Source organism: Culicoides brevitarsis, unplaced genomic scaffold (assembly GCF_036172545.1).
Source record: "Culicoides brevitarsis isolate CSIRO-B50_1 unplaced genomic scaffold, AGI_CSIRO_Cbre_v1 contig_22, whole genome shotgun sequence".
NCBI classification, from domain to species: Eukaryota; Metazoa; Arthropoda; class Insecta; order Diptera; family Ceratopogonidae; genus Culicoides; species Culicoides brevitarsis.
This window is the reverse complement of record NW_026973406.1, coordinates 17576-43495: the sequence shown is the minus strand read 5'-3', so window position 1 is coordinate 43495 and position 25920 is coordinate 17576. Positions and strand designations below refer to the sequence as shown.

The following is a 25920-nucleotide window of genomic DNA, read 5'->3' as shown; positions in this document are numbered from 1 at the left end:
ATTCCCTAAAATAAATAAGTTATTAATTAATAATAAATACAGCACTTAGGTATATCTTATTTACGTGAACTATTTTATTCTCCATTGCTTCTAAGTAGTGATGTAGTTTTTAAAATTGAAAAAAAGCGGTTAGTTTAGCACACTGTAAGTAAGTAATGTCATATTTGACATTAAGTAAATCATTCCCTCGCACAATGAAATATTTATTTATATGTTATGTATTTATTTTTATTTGTATTTGGGCGCTAATAAGTAGTTCATGCAATCCCTATACAATATTTCCGACAACTTTCCGATCGGATTCCGACCTTAGATTCCGATCGGAATTTTACTATCGAATGTCCGCTTTTTCCGACCAACATAGTTTCGCTTCTCACCGATGAGGGCGCTAATGGATCGTTCATGCAATATTGATAGATTTTGTTTTATTTTTCATATTTATTCTTTATTTTAATAAAAATAATCAACTTTTTACATAAATTAAGCTTACATTTAGTATTAATTTTTAAATACGTGCAGATTTTACCTTGACAAGCTTTTGTTTCTTCTCAAACGATGCATGTTTTGTCCTCGTTTCTTGCTTATTTGATCTGAAAAATGATTAAAAATTTTTAAGATTTTAATTTATTTAAGACAAAACATAGGTTTTTTACCTTAATTTAAAGTGCTGTTACCAAAAACGATGATTTTCATTTCCAAATTTGACAAATTTTCGTCTTGTTCATTTTTGTGTGTTCTACTTCAGTATTTTAAAGCTTGTCTACGTCTTTTTTTCAAATTTTCTTCCTAAATTTATGAAAAAGTACATAAAAAAATGTTTTAAAGTATCTAAAATATTCTAAATCATCCTGAGAGTACATCTTACCTGCAACAAACCTGCAAATTTCGCCGGTGTCACATATTTATTAAATATTCCAAGTTTTAACACATAATTGAACTGAATTCCATGAGATCCATAAAAATTAGTTGTTTTTGCACAAATTTATTAACTTTTTACGTAAAATCATTTTTAAATTTAAGTGTTTTTAATAAATTTATCTTCACAAAAATTGTTTCACTTCTTTTCAATATGGCGGTATTGCTCGAACTGACAAATTGTACGCCACACAATTCGTACACACGTACGTAAATGTCATGTCGATGGTCGGAATACTTTTATACAGGGATAAATATTGATCAATTTTGTTTTATTTTTCAAATTTTTGTTTATTTTTATTAAAATTATTTTACTTTTTACATAAATTAAGTTTACATTGAGTCTTAATTTACAAATTATGTGTAGATATTACCTTGTCAAGCCTTTTTTTCTTCTCAAACGATTCATGTTTTGTTCCCGTTTTTTCCATTTTTTGCCAAAGTAATCTAAAACTGATTTAAAAATTTTAAGTTTTTAGATTATTTGAGAGAAATATATTAGTTTTTACTTCAATTTAACAACCTGTAGCCACAAACGATAGTTTTCCTTGCCAAATGTGATAAAATTTCGTCTTCAACATAATTTTTTGTGTTCGACTTCGGTATTATAAGACCTTATCAACGCCTTTTTGCAATTTTTCTTCCTAAATAAAAAGAAAAAGAACATAAAAAACATGTTTAACGTATCTAAATTAATCTAAAATAACACTTTACCTGATTTACCGAAGAATATCTGCAAATTTTGCCGGTTCACATTTTTGTTCAAATAATCCAAATTTTGACAAATATTTCATTTAAACTCCATCTGTTTCATCAATTATATTTGTTGATGCACTAATTTATTAACTTTTTGTGTAAAATCATGTTTGAATTTACGTGATTTTCAATAATTTTGTCTTCACAAAAATATTCTAAGTTCTTTTCAATATGGCGTTACTTCTCAAACTGACAATTATACGACATACAATTCGTACACACGTACGTAAATGTCATGTCGCTGGTCGGAATTCTTTTGTACAGGGGTAGGTTATTTGAAGTGTCCCTAATATTTGTACCCAACAAGCTACTTAGATAATTGAATGATTAAAATATAATTAAGGCCGCTCCAAATGAAACTCAATAGTTTTGTCCGATGTCCCATTTAAAATTCGAAAATCCAATGGGGCAAAATAAAAAAAAAGTTGAAAATTTCATTAAAAATTACCAATTTTTGGTGTATTTTCATAATTTTTCAAGAAATTTCTCAGAAAATTTTTCAATTTTTAGTAATTTTTGTATTCAAAATCGTATTTCGGCATAAAATTTTCTTTAAAAAATTATTTTCATAAAAAATTATTGAATTTTATTAGTGTTCGGCACATGCTGCATGTAAAAAAACCATGCATGCATGCAACATACTCACAAATTTCAACAGTCCAAATTTCAGTTTTTTAAAGAAAAAATTATTTTTTTTCACACTAAATAAAAAATGAATTAATAATTACTAAAGAATTAAATAAAATAATTTTCAAAATTGATGAAAAAAAATTAATAGGGGAAAACGGGGTAAATTCGCACAGCAAATTTCGATTGGATAGAAATCATTGAATAGTCAAGATATTCAAAAAAATTTGGATGCCATTTTGTAGCTTGGAATCCTAACTTTAATTTACTGTTAGTCAACTTTGCTCTAACTGTTGTTTTTATGCTCGATATAGACGATTTTCCAAAAAAAGTCACACGGGGCAAATTCGATTTTTACGGGGTAGTTTCGAACAGTCACTTAAAATGGCTCTAAATGTCACATAGAACACGAAAAAATCAAAATTTTTTATATTTTTGAAAAGTTCAGTCAAATACCTAACTTTTACCCATATGAACTTTTTTTGTCCTTCAAACGGACTTCAAGCTACAGCCAATTGAAAAAATTGTAATTTTTTATGTATTTTGTATGAAAAATTTCCAAAATTCGCAAAATTGTATGAATGTGCGAAGGTGCCCCGTTTCGGTTTTAATCACATTTTGGTTCGTAGAATTTTTATTTATTGAGTTAATTCAAAATTTCTACCTGGAATAAGTAGATAAGAGTCCATACTTATGATTCCAATTCAAAATTATTTTTTCGATGAAGCTTTTATATTTTTCCGGGCCATTTTAGTGAAAAGTCGAAAATTTACCAAAGACCCTTAAAAACACATTTTTTAAGTTTTCTCCAATTTCGAGAAAATTTTTCAAAATTTGTTTTAGAGTGTTAAATTGGCTTTGAAATGCCGTCATTTTGGTATTTTTAGATTTTTGATTTTCGATCCGGAACATGGAGATAATAGGGGTGTTCGAAGGTGCCCCGTGTGCGAATTTACCCCGTTTTCCCCTAATTATAAAAATGATGTCGAATACCGATTTTTAAATTAAGACATATTTAAAAAATAAGTCATTTTTTACCATTATGTAGCTTAACAAATCTGAAAAATATCTATTTTCGTTAAACTATAGTTCCATTTTTTTTTCATTGAAACTTTTTCATTATAATAAATAATTATTGATAGAAAAATATAGTCAACGTCTTTTTGAAATCTCAAAACTTTTTTTCAAAAATAAGAAAAATCTTAAAAAATTCAATTTGTCGTAATGTTTTTGAAAGCTACATATTTAACCCAAAACATTTGTCTTTTTATTGTATCGGTCTTTAATAGCTACTAAAAAAGTAAAAATATTTTATTTTTTTTTCTTTAAAAAAATTTTTTTCATCAAAATAGTTTTATTTTCATATTTTACATGTCGACATGTAAATTTTAGTCTACATGCATGTCGACATATATGCTGCATGCATGCATGCCGAACACTAAATTTTTTTTTCAAAAAAATTTTGACAGTTATTTTTATGATATTAATTTTTTTCAATTTAAATTAAAATTTTTTAAAATCAATTTTAAATACACAAATATCATAGTAAAAAACTCTAAACAACAAAAATATTGATTTAAAATCAAAAATTTTTAAAAAATTTGGCATTTTGTATGAAAATAAGTATTTCAAAATTTTTTATTTTTTTTGCCCCCCCCCATTTTTATTTCAAAAATTTTGGACAAAACTATTAAGTTTCATTTGAAGGGCTAATGTGATAAATCGCACAAATGCACTTTTTGGGCAAATTGAGTTAAAAATGAGAAAATGTGCAGAAAGACGAGTTCTTTCAGATACATTAAGAAAATTTCAAAAAATGTTCGAAAATGACTGTTTTATCGCAATGTGCCAGATCGCATAAATGCATGCAATTTAAAATAATGTGATAAATCGCACAAATGCATGCACGAAATTGAGATAGAGTAGGTCAGATGCTTATAAATTTCAGATTTAGGATAAAAAATGTATTTTTACAGTCAGCCAAAAGCTCAAAATGTACATTGGGGCAAAATTTCGAATGCTCACTGGGTCAGAAGTCTAAAATTTCTAAAAGGGCTGAAAACTTCAAAATGTGCACTGGGTCAAGAATTTAAAATGTGCTTTGGGGCAAACAAATGTTAAAAATGTCATTCAGGACAAAAATCTTTGAACTTATAAGCTAAATGACGAAATCTTTGTGAAAAATCACCATGCATATGTGTCATTTATCACATTATTCTGTTTTGACCAATGTGCTAAATCGCATAAATGCATTATTTTCCTTTGTATTGGCTATAAGGTTCACAGGAAGAAAAAAATAAAACACAGCAAAACTTAGTAGTCACAATGCTTAACAAATCATGGAAGAACGAAAACTCCCTACGATATTGGAATTCACTTTAATTTTTGATTTAAACTTTAAATCGATTTTTCTCAGTTTGCGAAAAATGCATTTGTGCGATTTATCACATTAGCCCTTCATTTATTTTTTACATTTTTAAAATTTAATTTAATTTTTTTGTATTTCGTTTTAGATTCTATCAAGTCAAAAAGGATTTTAGCAATTGTTTAAAACAGAAAAGTGCTTTTTTAATACACACAACGCGAAAAATAAATTACATAAGGACAGTAAATGGTAAATATTTTTATTTTTTTCATTTTTAAAATTTAATTTAATTTTTTTTTTATTTCGTTTTAGATTCTTTCAAGTCAAAAAGGATTTTAGCAATTGAAAAGTATGTGTATTCAACAGGACATAAGGACGGTAAATATATTATTATTTTTTACATATAATAAAATTTAATTTATTCTATTTTTTTTATTTCGTTTTAGATTGCGGATCAAGTCAAAGCGGATTTTAGCAATTGAAAAGTATATGTATTGAACAGAGAAGTGCTTTTTTAATATATACAACGCGAAAAATAAATTACATAAGGACGGTAAATATATTATTATTTTTTACATATTATAAAATTTAATTTAATTCTATTTTTTTTATTTCGTTTTAGATTGCGGATCAAGACAAAGCGGATTTTAGCAATTGAAAAGTATATGTATTGAACAGAGAAGTGCTTTTTTAATATATACAACGCGAAAAATAAATTACATAAGGACGGTAAATATATTATTATTTTTTACATATTATAAAATTTAATTTAATTCTATTTTTTTTATTTCGTTTTAGATTGCGGATCAAGTCAAAGCGGATTTTAGCAATTGAAAAGTATATGTATTGAACAGAGAAGTGCTTTTTTAATATATACAACGCGAAAAATAAATTACATAAGGACGGTAAATATATTATTATTTTTTACATATTATAAAATTTAATTTAATTCTATTTTTTTTATTTCGTTTTAGATTGCGGATCAAGTCAAAGCGGATTTTAGCAATTGAAAAGTATATGTATTGAACAGAGAAGTGCTTTTTTAATATATACAACGCGAAAAATAAATTACATAAGGACGGTAAATATATTATTATTTTTTACATATTATAAAATTTAATTTAATTCTATTTTTTTTATTTCGTTTTAGATTGCGGATCAAGTCAAAGCGGATTTTAGCAATTGAAAAGTATATGTATTGAACAGAGAAGTGCTTTTTTAATATATACAACGCGAAAAATAAATTACATAAGGACGGTAAATATATTATTATTTTTTACATATTATAAAATTTAATTTAATTCTATTTTTTTTATTTCGTTTTAGATTGCGGATCAAGTCAAAGCGGATTTTAGCAATTGAAAAGTATATGTATTGAACAGAGAAGTGCTTTTTTAATATATACAACGCGAAAAATAAATTACATAAGGACGGTAAATATATTATTATTTTTTACATATTATAAAATTTAATTTAATTCTATTTTTTTTATTTCGTTTTAGATTGCGGATCAAGTCAAAGCGGATTTTAGCAATTGAAAAGTATATGTATTGAACAGAGAAGTGCTTTTTTAATATATACAACGCGAAAAATAAATTACATAAGGACGGTAAATATATTATTATTTTTTACATATTATAAAATTTAATTTAATTCTATTTTTTTTATTTCGTTTTAGATTGCGGATCAAGTCAAAGCGGATTTTAGCAATTGAAAAGTATATGTATTGAACAGAGAAGTGCTTTTTTAATATATACAACGCGAAAAATAAATTACATAAGGACGGTAAATATATTATTATTTTTTACATATTATAAAATTTAATTTAATTCTATTTTTTTTATTTCGTTTTAGATTGCGGATCAAGTCAAAGCGGATTTTAGCAATTGAAAAGTATATGTATTGAACAGAGAAGTGCTTTTTTAATATATACAACGCGAAAAATAAATTACATAAGGACGGTAAATATATTATTATTTTTTACATATTATAAAATTTAATTTAATTCTATTTTTTTTATTTCGTTTTAGATTGCGGATCAAGTCAAAGCGGATTTTAGCAATTGAAAAGTATATGTATTGAACAGAGAAGTGCTTTTTTAATATATACAACGCGAAAAATAAATTACATAAGGACGGTAAATATATTATTATTTTTTACATATTATAAAATTTAATTTAATTCTATTTTTTTTATTTCGTTTTAGATTGCGGATCAAGTCAAAGCGGATTTTAGCAATTGAAAAGTATATGTATTGAACAGAGAAGTGCTTTTTTAATATATACAACGCGAAAAATAAATTACATAAGGACGGTAAATATATTATTATTTTTTACATATTATAAAATTTAATTTAATTCTATTTTTTTTATTTCGTTTGTATTGAACAGAGAAGTGCTTTTTTAATATATACAACGCGAAAAATAAATTACATAAGGACGGTAAATATATTATTATTTTTTACATATTATAAAATTTAATTTAATTCTATTTTTTTATTTCGTTTTAGATTGCGGATCAAGTCAAAGCGGATTTTAGCAATTGAAAAGTTTATGTATTGAACAGAGAAGTGCTTTTTTAATATATACAACGCGAAAAATAAATTACATAAGGACGGTAAATATATTATTATTTTTTACATATTATAAAATTTAATTTAATTCTATTTTTTTTATTTCGTTTTAGATTGCGGATCAAGTCAAAGCGGATTTTAGCAATTGAAAAGTATATGTATTGAACAGAGAAGTGCTTTTTTAATATATACAACGCGAAAAATAAATTACATAAGGACGGTAAATATATTATTATTTTTTACATATTATAAAATTTAATTTAATTCTATTTTTTTTATTTCGTTTTAGATTGCGGATCAAGTCAAAGCGGATTTTAGCAATTGAAAAGTATATGTATTGAACAGAGAAGTGCTTTTTTAATATATACAACGCGAAAAATAAATTACATAAGGACGGTAAATATATTATTATTTTTTACATATTATAAAATTTAATTTAATTCTATTTTTTTTATTTCGTTTTAGATTGCGGATCAAGTCAAAGCGGATTTTAGCAATTGAAAAGTATATGTATTGAACAGAGAAGTGCTTTTTTAATATATACAACGCGAAAAATAAATTACATAAGGACGGTAAATATATTATTATTTTTTACATATTATAAAATTTAATTTAATTCTATTTTTTTTATTTCGTTTTAGATTGCGGATCAAGTCAAAGCGGATTTTAGCAATTGAAAAGTATATGTATTGAACAGAGAAGTGCTTTTTTAATATATACAACGCGAAAAATAAATTACATAAGGACGGTAAATATATTATTATTTTTTACATATTATAAAATTTAATTTAATTCTATTTTTTTTTATTTCGTTTTAGATTGCGGATCAAGTCAAAGCGGATTTTAGCAATTGAAAAGTATATGTATTGAACAGAGAAGTGCTTTTTTAATATATACAACGCGAAAAATAAATTACATAAGGACGGTAAATATATTATTATTTTTTACATATTATAAAATTTAATTTAATTCTATTTTTTTTATTTCGTTTTAGATTGCGGATCAAGTCAAAGCGGATTTTAGCAATTGAAAAGTATATGTATTGAACAGAGAAGTGCTTTTTTAATATATACAACGCGAAAAATAAATTACATAAGGACGGTAAATATATTATTATTTTTTACATATTATAAAATTTAATTTAATTCTATTTTTTTTTATTTCGTTTTAGATTGCGGATCAAGTCAAAGCGGATTTTAGCAATTGAAAAGTATATGTATTGAACAGAGAAGTGCTTTTTTAATATATACAACGCGAAAAATAAATTACATAAGGACGGTAAATATATTATTATTTTTTACATATTATAAAATTTAATTTAATTCTATTTTTTTTATTTCGTTTTAGATTGCGGATCAAGTCAAAGCGGATTTTAGCAATTGAAAAGTATATGTATTGAACAGAGAAGTGCTTTTTTAATATATACAACGCGAAAAATAAATTACATAAGGACGGTAAATATATTATTATTTTTTACATATTATAAAATTTAATTTAATTCTATTTTTTTTATTTCGTTTTAGATTGCGGATCAAGTCAAAGCGGATTTTAGCAATTGAAAAGTATATGTATTGAACAGAGAAGTGCTTTTTTAATATATACAACGCGAAAAATAAATTACATAAGGACGGTAAATATATTATTATTTTTTACATATTATAAAATTTAATTTAATTCTATTTTTTTTTATTTCGTTTTAGATTGCGGATCAAGTCAAAGCGGATTTTAGCAATTGAAAAGTATATGTATTGAACAGAGAAGTGCTTTTTTAATATATACAACGCGAAAAATAAATTACATAAGGACGGTAAATATATTATTATTTTTTACATATTATAAAATTTAATTTAATTCTATTTTTTTTATTTCGTTTTAGATTGCGGATCAAGTCAAAGCGGATTTTAGCAATTGAAAAGTATATGTATTGAACAGAGAAGTGCTTTTTTAATATATACAACGCGAAAAATAAATTACATAAGGACGGTAAATATATTATTATTTTTTACATATTATAAAATTTAATTTAATTCTATTTTTTTTATTTCGTTTTAGATTGCGGATCAAGTCAAAGCGGATTTTAGCAATTGAAAAGTATATGTATTGAACAGAGAAGTGCTTTTTTAATATATACAACGCGAAAAATAAATTACATAAGGACGGTAAATATATTATTATTTTTTACATATTATAAAATTTAATTTAATTCTATTTTTTTATTTCGTTTTAGATTGCGGATCAAGTCAAAGCGGATTTTAGCAATTGAAAAGTATATGTATTGAACAGAGAAGTGCTTTTTTAATATATACAACGCGAAAAATAAATTACATAAGGACGGTAAATATATTATTATTTTTTACATATTATAAAATTTAATTTAATTCTATTTTTTTTATTTCGTTTTAGATTGCGGATCAAGTCAAAGCGGATTTTAGCAATTGAAAAGTATATGTATTGAACAGAGAAGTGCTTTTTTAATATATACAACGCGAAAAATAAATTACATAAGGACGGTAAATATATTATTATTTTTTACATATTATAAAATTTAATTTAATTCTATTTTTTTTTATTTCGTTTTAGATTGCGGATCAAGTCAAAGCGGATTTTAGCAATTGAAAAGTATATGTATTGAACAGAGAAGTGCTTTTTTAATATATACAACGCGAAAAATAAATTACATAAGGACGGTAAATATATTATTATTTTTTACATATTATAAAATTTAATTTAATTCTATTTTTTTTATTTCGTTTTAGATTGCGGATCAAGTCAAAGCGGATTTTAGCAATTGAAAAGTATATGTATTGAACAGAGAAGTGCTTTTTTAATATATACAACGCGAAAAATAAATTACATAAGGACGGTAAATATATTATTATTTTTTACATATTATAAAATTTAATTTAATTCTATATTTTTTATTTCGTTTTAGATTGCGGATCAAGTCAAAGCGGATTTTAGCAATTGAAAAGTATATGTATTGAACAGAAAAGTGCTTTTTTAATATATACAACGCGAAAAATAAATTACATAAGGACGGTAAATATATTATTATTTTTTACATATTATAAAATTTAATTTAATTCTATTTTTTTTATTTCGTTTTAGATTGCGGATCAAGTCAAAGCGGATTTTAGCAATTGAAAAGTATATGTATTGAACAGAGAAGTGCTTTTTTAATATATACAACGCGAAAAATAAATTACATAAGGACGGTAAATATATTATTATTTTTTACATATTATAAAATTTAATTTAATTCTATTTTTTTTTATTTCGTTTTAGATTGCGGATCAAGTCAAAGCGGATTTTAGCAATTGAAAAGTATATGTATTGAACAGAGAAGTGCTTTTTTAATATATACAACGCGAAAAATAAATTACATAAGGACGGTAAATATATTATTATTTTTTACATATTATAAAATTTAATTTAATTCTATTTTTTTTTATTTCGTTTTAGATTGCGGATCAAGTCAAAGCGGATTTTAGCAATTGAAAAGTATATGTATTGAACAGAGAAGTGCTTTTTTAATATATACAACGCGAAAAATAAATTACATAAGGACGGTAAATATATTATTATTTTTTACATATTATAAAATTTAATTTAATTCTATTTTTTTTATTTCGTTTTAGATTGCGGATCAAGTCAAAGCGGATTTTAGCAATTGAAAAGTATATGTATTGAACAGAGAAGTGCTTTTTTAATATATACAACGCGAAAAATAAATTACATAAGGACGGTAAATATATTATTATTTTTTACATATTATAAAATTTAATTTAATTCTATTTTTTTTATTTCGTTTTAGATTGCGGATCAAGTCAAAGCGGATTTTAGCAATTGAAAAGTATATGTATTGAACAGAGAAGTGCTTTTTTAATATATACAACGCGAAAAATAAATTACATAAGGACGGTAAATATATTATTATTTTTTACATATTATAAAATTTAATTTAATTCTATTTTTTTTATTTCGTTTTAGATTGCGGATCAAGTCAAAGCGGATTTTAGCAATTGAAAAGTATATGTATTGAACAGAGAAGTGCTTTTTTAATATATACAACGCGAAAAATAAATTACATAAGGACGGTAAATATATTATTATTTTTTACATATTATAAAATTTAATTTAATTCTATTTTTTTTATTTCGTTTTAGATTGCGGATCAAGTCAAAGCGGATTTTAGCAATTGAAAAGTATATGTATTGAACAGAGAAGTGCTTTTTTAATATATACAACGCGAAAAATAAATTACATAAGGACGGTAAATATATTATTATTTTTTACATATTATAAAATTTAATTTAATTCTATTTTTTTTATTTCGTTTTAGATTGCGGATCAAGTCAAAGCGGATTTTAGCAATTGAAAAGTATATGTATTGAACAGAGAAGTGCTTTTTTAATATATACAACGCGAAAAATAAATTACATAAGGACGGTAAATATATTATTATTTTTTACATATTATAAAATTTAATTTAATTCTATTTTTTTTATTTCGTTTTAGATTGCGGATCAAGTCAAAGCGGATTTTAGCAATTGAAAAGTATATGTATTGAACAGAGAAGTGCTTTTTTAATATATACAACGCGAAAAATAAATTACATAAGGACGGTAAATATATTATTATTTTTTACATATTATAAAATTTAATTTAATTCTATTTTTTTTATTTCGTTTTAGATTGCGGATCAAGTCAAAGCGGATTTTAGCAATTGAAAAGTATATGTATTGAACAGAGAAGTGCTTTTTTAATATATACAACGCGAAAAATAAATTACATAAGGACGGTAAATATATTATTATTTTTTACATATTATAAAATTTAATTTAATTCTATTTTTTTTATTTCGTTTTAGATTGCGGATCAAGTCAAAGCGGATTTTAGCAATTGAAAAGTATATGTATTGAACAGAGAAGTGCTTTTTTAATATATACAACGCGAAAAATAAATTACATAAGGACGGTAAATATATTATTATTTTTTACATATTATAAAATTTAATTTAATTCTATTTTTTTTTATTTCGTTTTAGATTGCGGATCAAGTCAAAGCGGATTTTAGCAATTGAAAAGTATATGTATTGAACAGAGAAGTGCTTTTTTAATATATACAACGCGAAAAATAAATTACATAAGGACGGTAAATATATTATTATTTTTTACATATTATAAAATTTAATTTAATTCTATTTTTTTTATTTCGTTTTAGATTGCGGATCAAGTCAAAGCGGATTTTAGCAATTGAAAAGTATATGTATTGAACAGAGAAGTGCTTTTTTAATATATACAACGCGAAAAATAAATTACATAAGGACGGTAAATATATTATTATTTTTTACATATTATAAAATTTAATTTAATTCTATTTTTTTTATTTCGTTTTAGATTGCGGATCAAGTCAAAGCGGATTTTAGCAATTGAAAAGTATATGTATTGAACAGAGAAGTGCTTTTTTAATATATACAACGCGAAAAATAAATTACATAAGGACGGTAAATATATTATTATTTTTTACATATTATAAAATTTAATTTAATTCTATTTTTTTTATTTCGTTTTAGATTGCGGATCAAGTCAAAGCGGATTTTAGCAATTGAAAAGTATATGTATTGAACAGAGAAGTGCTTTTTTAATATATACAACGCGAAAAATAAATTACATAAGGACGGTAAATATATTATTATTTTTTACATATTATAAAATTTAATTTAATTCTATTTTTTTTATTTCGTTTTAGATTGCGGATCAAGTCAAAGCGGATTTTAGCAATTGAAAAGTATATGTATTGAACAGAGAAGTGCTTTTTTAATATATACAACGCGAAAAATAAATTACATAAGGACGGTAAATATATTATTATTTTTTACATATTATAAAATTTAATTTAATTCTATTTTTTTTATTTCGTTTTAGATTGCGGATCAAGTCAAAGCGGATTTTAGCAATTGAAAAGTATATGTATTGAACAGAGAAGTGCTTTTTTAATATATACAACGCGAAAAATAAATTACATAAGGACGGTAAATATATTATTATTTTTTACATATTATAAAATTTAATTTAATTCTATTTTTTTTTATTTCGTTTTAGATTGCGGATCAAGTCAAAGCGGATTTTAGCAATTGAAAAGTATATGTATTGAACAGAGAAGTGCTTTTTTAATATATACAACGCGAAAAATAAATTACATAAGGACGGTAAATATATTATTATTTTTTACATATTATAAAATTTAATTTAATTCTATTTTTTTTATTTCGTTTTAGATTGCGGATCAAGTCAAAGCGGATTTTAGCAATTGAAAAGTATATGTATTGAACAGAGAAGTGCTTTTTTAATATATACAACGCGAAAAATAAATTACATAAGGACGGTAAATATATTATTATTTTTTACATATTATAAAATTTAATTTAATTCTATTTTTTTTATTTCGTTTTAGATTGCGGATCAAGTCAAAGCGGATTTTAGCAATTGAAAAGTATATGTATTGAACAGAGAAGTGCTTTTTTAATATATACAACGCGAAAAATAAATTACATAAGGACGGTAAATATATTATTATTTTTTACATATTATAAAATTTAATTTAATTCTATTTTTTTTATTTCGTTTTAGATTGCGGATCAAGTCAAAGCGGATTTTAGCAATTGAAAAGTATATGTATTGAACAGAGAAGTGCTTTTTTAATATATACAACGCGAAAAATAAATTACATAAGGACGGTAAATATATTATTATTTTTTACATATTATAAAATTTAATTTAATTCTATTTTTTTTATTTCGTTTTAGATTGCGGATCAAGTCAAAGCGGATTTTAGCAATTGAAAAGTATATGTATTGAACAGAGAAGTGCTTTTTTAATATATACAACGCGAAAAATAAATTACATAAGGACGGTAAATATATTATTATTTTTTACATATTATAAAATTTAATTTAATTCTATTTTTTTTATTTCGTTTTAGATTGCGGATCAAGTCAAAGCGGATTTTAGCAATTGAAAAGTATATGTATTGAACAGAGAAGTGCTTTTTTAATATATACAACGCGAAAAATAAATTACATAAGGACGGTAAATATATTATTATTTTTTACATATTATAAAATTTAATTTAATTCTATTTTTTTTATTTCGTTTTAGATTGCGGATCAAGTCAAAGCGGATTTTAGCAATTGAAAAGTATATGTATTGAACAGAGAAGTGCTTTTTTAATATATACAACGCGAAAAATAAATTACATAAGGACGGTAAATATATTATTATTTTTTACATATTATAAAATTTAATTTAATTCTATTTTTTTTATTTCGTTTTAGATTGCGGATCAAGTCAAAGCGGATTTTAGCAATTGAAAAGTATATGTATTGAACAGAGAAGTGCTTTTTTAATATATACAACGCGAAAAATAAATTACATAAGGACGGTAAATATATTATTATTTTTTACATATTATAAAATTTAATTTAATTCTATTTTTTTTTATTTCGTTTTAGATTGCGGATCAAGTCAAAGCGGATTTTAGCAATTGAAAAGTATATGTATTGAACAGAGAAGTGCTTTTTTAATATATACAACGCGAAAAATAAATTACATAAGGACGGTAAATATATTATTATTTTTTACATATTATAAAATTTAATTTAATTCTATTTTTTTTATTTCGTTTTAGATTGCGGATCAAGTCAAAGCGGATTTTAGCAATTGAAAAGTATATGTATTGAACAGAGAAGTGCTTTTTTAATATATACAACGCGAAAAATAAATTACATAAGGACGGTAAATATATTATTATTTTTTACATATTATAAAATTTAATTTAATTCTATTTTTTTTATTTCGTTTTAGATTGCGGATCAAGTCAAAGCGGATTTTAGCAATTGAAAAGTATATGTATTGAACAGAGAAGTGCTTTTTTAATATATACAACGCGAAAAATAAATTACATAAGGACGGTAAATATATTATTATTTTTTACATATTATAAAATTTAATTTAATTCTATTTTTTTTATTTCGTTTTAGATTGCGGATCAAGTCAAAGCGGATTTTAGCAATTGAAAAGTATATGTATTGAACAGAGAAGTGCTTTTTTAATATATACAACGCGAAAAATAAATTACATAAGGACGGTAAATATATTATTATTTTTTACATATTATAAAATTTAATTTAATTCTATTTTTTTTATTTCGTTTTAGATTGCGGATCAAGTCAAAGCGGATTTTAGCAATTGAAAAGTATATGTATTGAACAGAGAAGTGCTTTTTTAATATATACAACGCGAAAAATAAATTACATAAGGACGGTAAATATATTATTATTTTTTACATATTATAAAATTTAATTTAATTCTATTTTTTTTATTTCGTTTTAGATTGCGGATCAAGTCAAAGCGGATTTTAGCAATTGAAAAGTATATGTATTGAACAGAGAAGTGCTTTTTTAATATATACAACGCGAAAAATAAATTACATAAGGACGGTAAATATATTATTATTTTTTACATATTATAAAATTTAATTTAATTCTATTTTTTTTATTTCGTTTTAGATTGCGGATCAAGTCAAAGCGGATTTTAGCAATTGAAAAGTATATGTATTGAACAGAGAAGTGCTTTTTTAATATATACAACGCGAAAAATAAATTACATAAGGACGGTAAATATATTATTATTTTTTACATATTATAAAATTTAATTTAATTCTATTTTTTTTATTTCGTTTTAGATTGCGGATCAAGTCAAAGCGGATTTTAGCAATTGAAAAGTATATGTATTGAACAGAGAAGTGCTTTTTTAATATATACAACGCGAAAAATAAATTACATAAGGACGGTAAATATATTATTATTTTTTACATATTATAAAATTTAATTTAATTCTATTTTTTTTATTTCGTTTTAGATTGCGGATCAAGTCAAAGCGGATTTTAGCAATTGAAAAGTATATGTATTGAACAGAGAAGTGCTTTTTTAATATATACAACGCGAAAAATAAATTACATAAGGACGGTAAATATATTATTATTTTTTACATATTATAAAATTTAATTTAATTCTATTTTTTTTATTTCGTTTTAGATTGCGGATCAAGTCAAAGCGGATTTTAGCAATTGAAAAGTATATGTATTGAACAGAGAAGTGCTTTTTTAATATATACAACGCGAAAAATAAATTACATAAGGACGGTAAATATATTATTATTTTTTACATATTATAAAATTTAATTTAATTCTATTTTTTTTATTTCGTTTTAGATTGCGGATCAAGTCAAAGCGGATTTTAGCAATTGAAAAGTATATGTATTGAACAGAGAAGTGCTTTTTTAATATATACAACGCGAAAAATAAATTACATAAGGACGGTAAATATATTATTATTTTTTACATATTATAAAATTTAATTTAATTCTATTTTTTTATTTCGTTTTAGATTGCGGATCAAGTCAAAGCGGATTTTAGCAATTGAAAAGTATATGTATTGAACAGAGAAGTGCTTTTTTAATATATACAACGCGAAAAATAAATTACATAAGGACGGTAAATATATTATTATTTTTTACATATTATAAAATTTAATTTAATTCTATTTTTTTTATTTCGTTTTAGATTGCGGATCAAGTCAAAGCGGATTTTAGCAATTGAAAAGTATATGTATTGAACAGAGAAGTGCTTTTTTAATATATACAACGCGAAAAATAAATTACATAAGGACGGTAAATATATTATTATTTTTTACATATTATAAAATTTAATTTAATTCTATTTTTTTTTTATTTCGTTTTAGATTGCGGATCAAGTCAAAGCGGATTTTAGCAATTGAAAAGTATATGTATTGAACAGAGAAGTGCTTTTTTAATATATACAACGCGAAAAATAAATTACATAAGGACGGTAAATATATTATTATTTTTTACATATTATAAAATTTAATTTAATTCTATTTTTTTTATTTCGTTTTAGATTGCGGATCAAGTCAAAGCGGATTTTAGCAATTGAAAAGTATATGTATTGAACAGAGAAGTGCTTTTTTAATATATACAACGCGAAAAATAAATTACATAAGGACGGTAAATATATTATTATTTTTTACATATTATAAAATTTAATTTAATTCTATTTTTTTTATTTCGTTTTAGATTGCGGATCAAGTCAAAGCGGATTTTAGCAATTGAAAAGTATATGTATTGAACAGAGAAGTGCTTTTTTAATATATACAACGCGAAAAATAAATTACATAAGGACGGTAAATATATTATTATTTTTTTACATATTATAAAATTTAATTTAATTCTATTTTTTTTATTTCGTTTTAGATTGCGGATCAAGTCAAAGCGGATTTTAGCAATTGAAAAGTATATGTATTGAACAGAGAAGTGCTTTTTTAATATATACAACGCGAAAAATAAATTACATAAGGACGGTAAATATATTATTATTTTTTACATATTATAAAATTTAATTTAATTCTATTTTTTTTATTTCGTTTTAGATTGCGGATCAAGTCAAAGCGGATTTTAGCAATTGAAAAGTATATGTATTGAACAGAGAAGTGCTTTTTTAATATATACAACGCGAAAAATAAATTACATAAGGACGGTAAATATATTATTATTTTTTACATATTATAAAATTTAATTTAATTCTATTTTTTTTATTTCGTTTTAGATTGCGGATCAAGTCAAAGCGGATTTTAGCAATTGAAAAGTATATGTATTGAACAGAGAAGTGCTTTTTTAATATATACAACGCGAAAAATAAATTACATAAGGACGGTAAATATATTATTATTTTTTACATATTATAAAATTTAATTTAATTCTATTTTTTTTATTTCGTTTTAGATTGCGGATCAAGTCAAAGCGGATTTTAGCAATTGAAAAGTATATGTATTGAACAGAGAAGTGCTTTTTTAATATATACAACGCGAAAAATAAATTACATAAGGACGGTAAATATATTATTATTTTTTACATATTATAAAATTTAATTTAATTCTATTTTTTTTATTTCGTTTTAGATTGCGGATCAAGTCAAAGCGGATTTTAGCAATTGAAAAGTATATGTATTGAACAGAGAAGTGCTTTTTTAATATATACAACGCGAAAAATAAATTACATAAGGACGGTAAATATATTATTATTTTTTACATATTATAAAATTTAATTTAATTCTATTTTTTTTTATTTCGTTTTAGATTGCGGATCAAGTCAAAGCGGATTTTAGCAATTGAAAAGTATATGTATTGAACAGAGAAGTGCTTTTTTAATATATACAACGCGAAAAATAAATTACATAAGGACGGTAAATATATTATTATTTTTTACATATTATAAAATTTAATTTAATTCTATTTTTTTTATTTCGTTTTAGATTGCGGATCAAGTCAAAGCGGATTTTAGCAATTGAAAAGTATATGTATTGAACAGAGAAGTGCTTTTTTAATATATACAACGCGAAAAATAAATTACATAAGGACGGTAAATATATTATTATTTTTTACATATTATAAAATTTAATTTAATTCTATTTTTTTTTATTTCGTTTTAGATTGCGGATCAAGTCAAAGCGGATTTTAGCAATTGAAAAGTATATGTATTGAACAGAGAAGTGCTTTTTTAATATATACAACGCGAAAAATAAATTACATAAGGACGGTAAATATATTATTATTTTTTACATATTATAAAATTTAATTTAATTCTATTTTTTTTATTTCGTTTTAGATTGCGGATCAAGTCAAAGCGGATTTTAGCAATTGAAAAGTATATGTATTGAACAGAGAAGTGCTTTTTTAATATATACAACGCGAAAAATAAATTACATAAGGACGGTAAATATATTATTATTTTTTACATATTATAAAATTTAATTTAATTCTATTTTTTTTTATTTCGTTTTAGATTGCGGATCAAGTCAAAGCGGATTTTAGCAATTGAAAAGTATATGTATTGAACAGAGAAGTGCTTTTTTAATATATACAACGCGAAAAATAAATTACATAAGGACGGTAAATATATTATTATTTTTTACATATTATAAAATTTAATTTAATTCTATTTTTTTTATTTCGTTTTAGATTGCGGATCAAGTCAAAGCGGATTTTAGCAATTGAAAAGTATATGTATTGAACAGAGAAGTGCTTTTTTAATATATACAACGCGAAAAATAAATTACATAAGGACGGTAAATATATTATTATTTTTTACATATTATAAAATTTAATTTAATTCTATTTTTTTTATTTCGTTTTAGATTGCGGATCAAGTCAAAGCGGATTTTAGCAATTGAAAAGTATATGTATTGAACAGAGAAGTGCTTTTTTAATATATACAACGCGAAAAATAAATTACATAAGGACGGTAAATATATTATTATTTTTTACATATTATAAAATTTAATTTAATTCTATTTTTTTTATTTCGTTTTAGATTGCGGATCAAGTCAAAGCGGATTTTAGCAATTGAAAAGTATATGTATTGAACAGAGAAGTGCTTTTTTAATATATACAACGCGAAAAATAAATTACATAAGGACGGTAAATATATTATTATTTTTTACATATTATAAAATTTAATTTAATTCTATTTTTTTTATTTCGTTTTAGATTGCGGATCAAGTCAAAGCGGATTTTAGCAATTGAAAAGTATATGTATTGAACAGAGAAGTGCTTTTTTAATATATACAACGCGAAAAATAAATTACATAAGGACGGTAAATATATTATTATTTTTTACATATTATAAAATTTAATTTAATTCTATTTTTTTTATTTCGTTTTAGATTGCGGATCAAGTCAAAGCGGATTTTAGCAATTGAAAAGTATATGTATTGAACAGAGAAGTGCTTTTTTAATATATACAACGCGAAAAATAAATTACATAAGGACGGTAAATATATTATTATTTTTTACATATTATAAAATTTAATTTAATTCTATTTTTTTTATTTCGTTTTAGATTGCGGATCAAGTCAAAGCGGATTTTAGCAATTGAAAAGTATATGTATTGAACAGAGAAGTGCTTTTTTAATATATACAACGCGAAAAATAAATTACATAAGGACGGTAAATATATTATTATTTTTTACATATTATAAAATTTAATTTAATTCTATTTTTTTTTATTTCGTTTTAGATTGCGGATCAAGTCAAAGCGGATTTTAGCAATTGAAAAGTATATGTATTGAACAGAGAAGTGCTTTTTTAATATATACAACGCGAAAAATAAATTACATAAGGACGGTAAATATATTATTATTTTTTACATATTATAAAATTTAATTTAATTCTATTTTTTTTTATTTCGTTTTAGATTGCGGATCAAGTCAAAGCGGATTTTAGCAATTGAAAAGTATATGTATTGAACAGAGAAGTGCTTTTTTAATATATACAACGCGAAAAATAAATTACATAAGGACGGTAAATATATTATTATTTTTTACATATTATAAAATTTAATTTAATTCTATTTTTTTTATTTCGTTTTAGATTGCGGATCAAGTCAAAGCGGATTTTAGCAATTGAAAAGTATATGTATTGAACAGAGAAGTGCTTTTTTAATATATACAACGCGAAAAATAAATTACATAAGGACGGTAAATATATTATTATTTTTTACATATTATAAAATTTAATTTAATTCTATTTTTTTTTTATTTCGTTTTAGATTGCGGATCAAGTCAAAGCGGATTTTAGCAATTGAAAAGTATATGTATTGAACAGAGAAGTGCTTTTTTAATATATACAACGCGAAAAATAAATTACATAAGGACGGTAAATATATTATTATTTTTTACATATTATAAAATTTAATTTAATTCTATTTTTTTTATTTCGTTTTAGATTGCGGATCAAGTCAAAGCGGATTTTAGCAATTGAAAAGTATATGTATTGAACAGAGAAGTGCTTTTTTAATATATACAACGCGAAAAATAAATTACATAAGGACGGTAAATATATTATTATTTTTTACATATTATAAAATTTAATTTAATTCTATTTTTTTTATTTCGTTTTAGATTGCGGATCAAGTCAAAGCGGATTTTAGCAATTGAAAAGTATATGTATTGAACAGAGAAGTGCTTTTTTAATATATACAACGCGAAAAATAAATTACATAAGGACGGTAAATATATTATTATTTTTTACATATTATAAAATTTAATTTAATTCTATTTTTTTTATTTCGTTTTAGATTGCGGATCAAGTCAAAGCGGATTTTAGCAATTGAAAAGTATATGTATTGAACAGAGAAGTGCTTTTTAAATATATACAACGCGAAAAATAAATTACATAAGGACGGTAAATATATTATTATTTTTTACATATTATAAAATTTAATTTAATTCTATTTTTTTTATTTCGTTTTAGATTGCGGATCAAGTCAAAGCGGATTTTAGCAATTGAAAAGTATATGTATTGAACAGAGAAGTGCTTTTTTAATATATACAACGCGAAAAATAAATTACATAAGGACGGTAAATATATTATTATTTTTTACATATTATAAAATTTAATTTAATTCTATTTTTTTTATTTCGTTTTAGATTGCGGATCAAGTCAAAGCGGATTTTAGCAATTGAAAAGTATATGTATTGAACAGAGAAGTGCTTTTTTAATATATACAACGCGAAAAATAAATTACATAAGGACGGTAAATATATTATTATTTTTTACATATTATAAAATTTAATTTAATTCTATTTTTTTTATTTCGTTTTAGATTGCGGATCAAGTCAAAGCGGATTTTAGCAATTGAAAAGTATATGTATTGAACAGAGAAGTGCTTTTTTAATATATACAACGCGAAAAATAAATTACATAAGGACGGTAAATATATTATTATTTTTTACATATTATAAAATTTAATTTAATTCTATTTTTTTTATTTCGTTTTAGATTGCGGATCAAGTCAAAGCGGATTTTAGCAATTGAAAAGTATATGTATTGAACAGAGAAGTGCTTTTTTAATATATACAACGCGAAAAATAAATTACATAAGGACGGTAAATATATTATTATTTTTTACATATTATAAAATTTAATTTAATTCTATTTTTTTTATTTCGTTTTAGATTGCGGATCAAGTCAAAGCGGATTTTAGCAATTGAAAAGTATATGTATTGAACAGAGAAGTGCTTTTTTAATATATACAACGCGAAAAATAAATTACATAAGGACGGTAAATATATTATTATTTTTTACATATTATAAAATTTAATTTAATTCTATTTTTTTTTATTTCGTTTTAGATTGCGGATCAAGTCAAAGCGGATTTTAGCAATTGAAAAGTATATGTATTGAACAGAGAAGTGCTTTTTTAATATATACAACGCGAAAAATAAATTACATAAGGACGGTAAATATATTATTATTTTTTACATATTATAAAATTTAATTTAATTCTATTTTTTTTTTATTTCGTTTTAGATTGCGGATCAAGTCAAAGCGGATTTTAGCAATTGAAAAGTATATGTATTGAACAGAGAAGTGCTTTTTTAATATATACAACGCGAAAAATAAATTACATAAGGACGGTAAATATATTATTATTTTTTACATATTATAAAATTTAATTTAATTCTATTTTTTTTTATTTCGTTTTAGATTGCGGATCAAGTCAAAGCGGATTTTAGCAATTGAAAAGTATATGTATTGAACAGAGAAGTGCTTTTTTAATATATACAACGCGAAAAATAAATTACATAAGGACGGTAAATATATTATTATTTTTTACATATTATAAAATTTAATTTAATTCTATTTTTTTTTATTTCGTTTTAGATTGCGGATCAAGTCAAAGCGGATTTTAGCAATTGAAAAGTATATGTATTGAACAGAGAAGTGCTTTTTTAATATATACAACGCGAAAAATAAATTACATAAGGACGGTAAATATATTATTATTTTTTACATATTATAAAATTTAATTTAATTCTATTTTTTTTATTTCGTTTTAGATTGCGGATCAAGTCAAAGCGGATTTTAGCAATTGAAAAGTATATGTATTGAACAGAGAAGTGCTTTTTTAATATATACAACGCGAAAAATAAATTACATAAGGACGGTAAATATATTATTATTTTTTACATATTATAAAATTTAATTTAATTCTATTTTTTTTATTTCGTTTTAGATTGCGGATCAAGTCAAAGCGGATTTTAGCAATTGAAAAGTATATGTATTGAACAGAGAAGTGCTTTTTTAATATATACAACGCGAAAAATAAATTACATAAGGACGGTAAATATATTATTATTTTTTACATATTATAAAATTTAATTTAATTCTATTTTTTTTATTTCGTTTTAGATTGCGGATCAAGTCAAAGCGGATTTTAGCAATTGAAAAGTATATGTATTGAACAGAGAAGTGCTTTTTTAATATATACAACGCGAAAAATAAATTACATAAGGACGGTAAATATATTATTATTTTTTACATATTATAAAATTTAATTTAATTCTATTTTTTTTTATTTCGTTTTAGATTGCGGATCAAGTCAAAGCGGATTTTAGCAATTGAAAAGTATATGTATTGAACAGAGAAGTGCTTTTTTAATATATACAACGCGAAAAATAAATTACATAAGGACGGTAAATATATTATTATTTTTTACATATTATAAAATTTAATTTAATTCTATTTTTTTTATTTCGTTTTAGATTGCGGATCAAGTCAAAGCGGATTTTAGCAATTGAAAAGTATATGTATTGAACAGAGAAGTGCTTTTTTAATATATACAACGCGAAAAATAAATTACATAAGGACGGTAAATATATTATTATTTTTTACATATTATAAAATTTAATTTAATTCTATTTTTTTTTATTTCGTTTTAGATTGCGGATCAAGTCAAAGCGGATTTTAGCAATTGAAAAGTATATGTATTGAACAGAGAAGTGCTTTTTTAATATATACAACGCGAAAAATAAATTACATAAGGACGGTAAATATATTATTATTTTTTACATATTATAAAATTTAATTTAATTCTATTTTTTTTATTTCGTTTTAGATTGCGGATCAAGTCAAAGCGGATTTTAGCAATTGAAAAGTATATGTATTGAACAGAGAAGTGCTTTTTTAATATATACAACGCGAAAAATAAATTACATAAGGACGGTAAATATATTATTATTTTTTACATATTATAAAATTTAATTTAATTCTATTTTTTTTATTTCGTTTTAGATTGCGGATCAAGTCAAAGCGGATTTTAGCAATTGAAAAGTATATGTATTGAACAGAGAAGTGCTTTTTTAATATATACAACGCGAAAAATAAATTACATAAGGACGGTAAATATATTATTATTTTTTACATATTATAAAATTTAATTTAATTCTATTTTTTTTTATTTCGTTTTAGATTGCGGATCAAGTCAAAGCGGATTTTAGCAATTGAAAAGTATATGTATTGAACAGAGAAGTGCTTTTTTAATATATACAACGCGAAAAATAAATTACATAAGGACGGTAAATATATTATTATTTTTTACATATTATAAAATTTAATTTAATTCTATTTTTTTTATTTCGTTTTAGATTGCGGATCAAGTCAAAGCGGATTTTAGCAATTGAAAAGTATATGTATTGAACAGAGAAGTGCTTTTTTAATATATACAACGCGAAAAATAAATTACATAAGGACGGTAAATATATTATTATTTTTTACATATTATAAAATTTAATTTAATTCTATTTTTTTTATTTCGTTTTAGATTGCGGATCAAGTCAAAGCGGATTTTAGCAATTGAAAAGTATATGTATTGAACAGAGAAGTGCTTTTTTAATATATACAACGCGAAAAATAAATTACATAAGGACGGTAAATATATTATTATTTTTTACATATTATAAAATTTAATTTAATTCTATTTTTTTTTTATTTCGTTTTAGATTGCGGATCAAGTCAAAGCGGATTTTAGCAATTGAAAAGTATATGTATTGAACAGAGAAGTGCTTTTTTAATATATACAACGCGAAAAATAAATTACATAAGGACGGTAAATATATTATTATTTTTTACATATTATAAAATTTAATTTAATTCTATTTTTTTTATTTCGTTTTAGATTGCGGATCAAGTCAAAGCGGATTTTAGCAATTGAAAAGTATATGTATTGAACAGAGAAGTGCTTTTTTAATATATACAACGCGAAAAATAAATTACATAAGGACGGTAAATATATTATTATTTTTTACATATTATAAAATTTAATTTAATTCTATTTTTTTTTTATTTCGTTTTAGATTGCGGATCAAGTCTAAGCGGATTTTAGCAATTGAAAAGTATATGTATTGAACAGAGAAGTGCTTTTTTAATATATACAACGCGAAAAATAAATTACATAAGGAGGGTAAATATATTATTATATTTTACATATTATAAAATTTAATTTAATTCTATTTTAATTCTAAAGCGGATTTTAGCAATTGAAAAGTATATGTATTGAACAGAGAAGTGCTTTTTTAATATATACAACGCGAAAAATAAATTACATAAGGACGGTAAATATATTATTATTTTTTACATATTATAAAATTTAATTTAATTCTATTTTTTTATTTCGTTTTAGATTGCGGATCAAGTCAAAGCGGATTTTAGCAATTGAAAAGTATATGTATTGAACAGAGAAGTTCTTTTTTAATATAAACAACGCGAAAA

The 25920-nt window shown here is 23.0% G+C and overlaps 2 long non-coding RNA genes across 2 annotated transcripts; both read right to left on the bottom strand.

Annotated features, from left to right (window-relative positions):
• Positions 1 to 485: 485 nt before the first annotated feature.
• On the bottom strand, positions 486 to 1032 carry LOC134836414 (uncharacterized). Its single transcript, XR_010162290.1, has 3 exons — positions 866 to 1032; positions 654 to 786; positions 486 to 590 (listed from the first exon to the last, which is right to left on the bottom strand). It is a non-coding gene; the product is annotated as an uncharacterized LOC134836414 (long non-coding RNA).
• A 178-nt stretch (positions 1033 to 1210) lies between these two features.
• LOC134836413 (uncharacterized) lies at positions 1211 to 1846 on the bottom strand. Its single transcript, XR_010162289.1, has 3 exons — positions 1630 to 1846; positions 1425 to 1559; positions 1211 to 1368 (listed from the first exon to the last, which is right to left on the bottom strand). It is a non-coding gene; the product is annotated as an uncharacterized LOC134836413 (long non-coding RNA).
• Positions 1847 to 25920: the final 24074 nt, after the last annotated feature.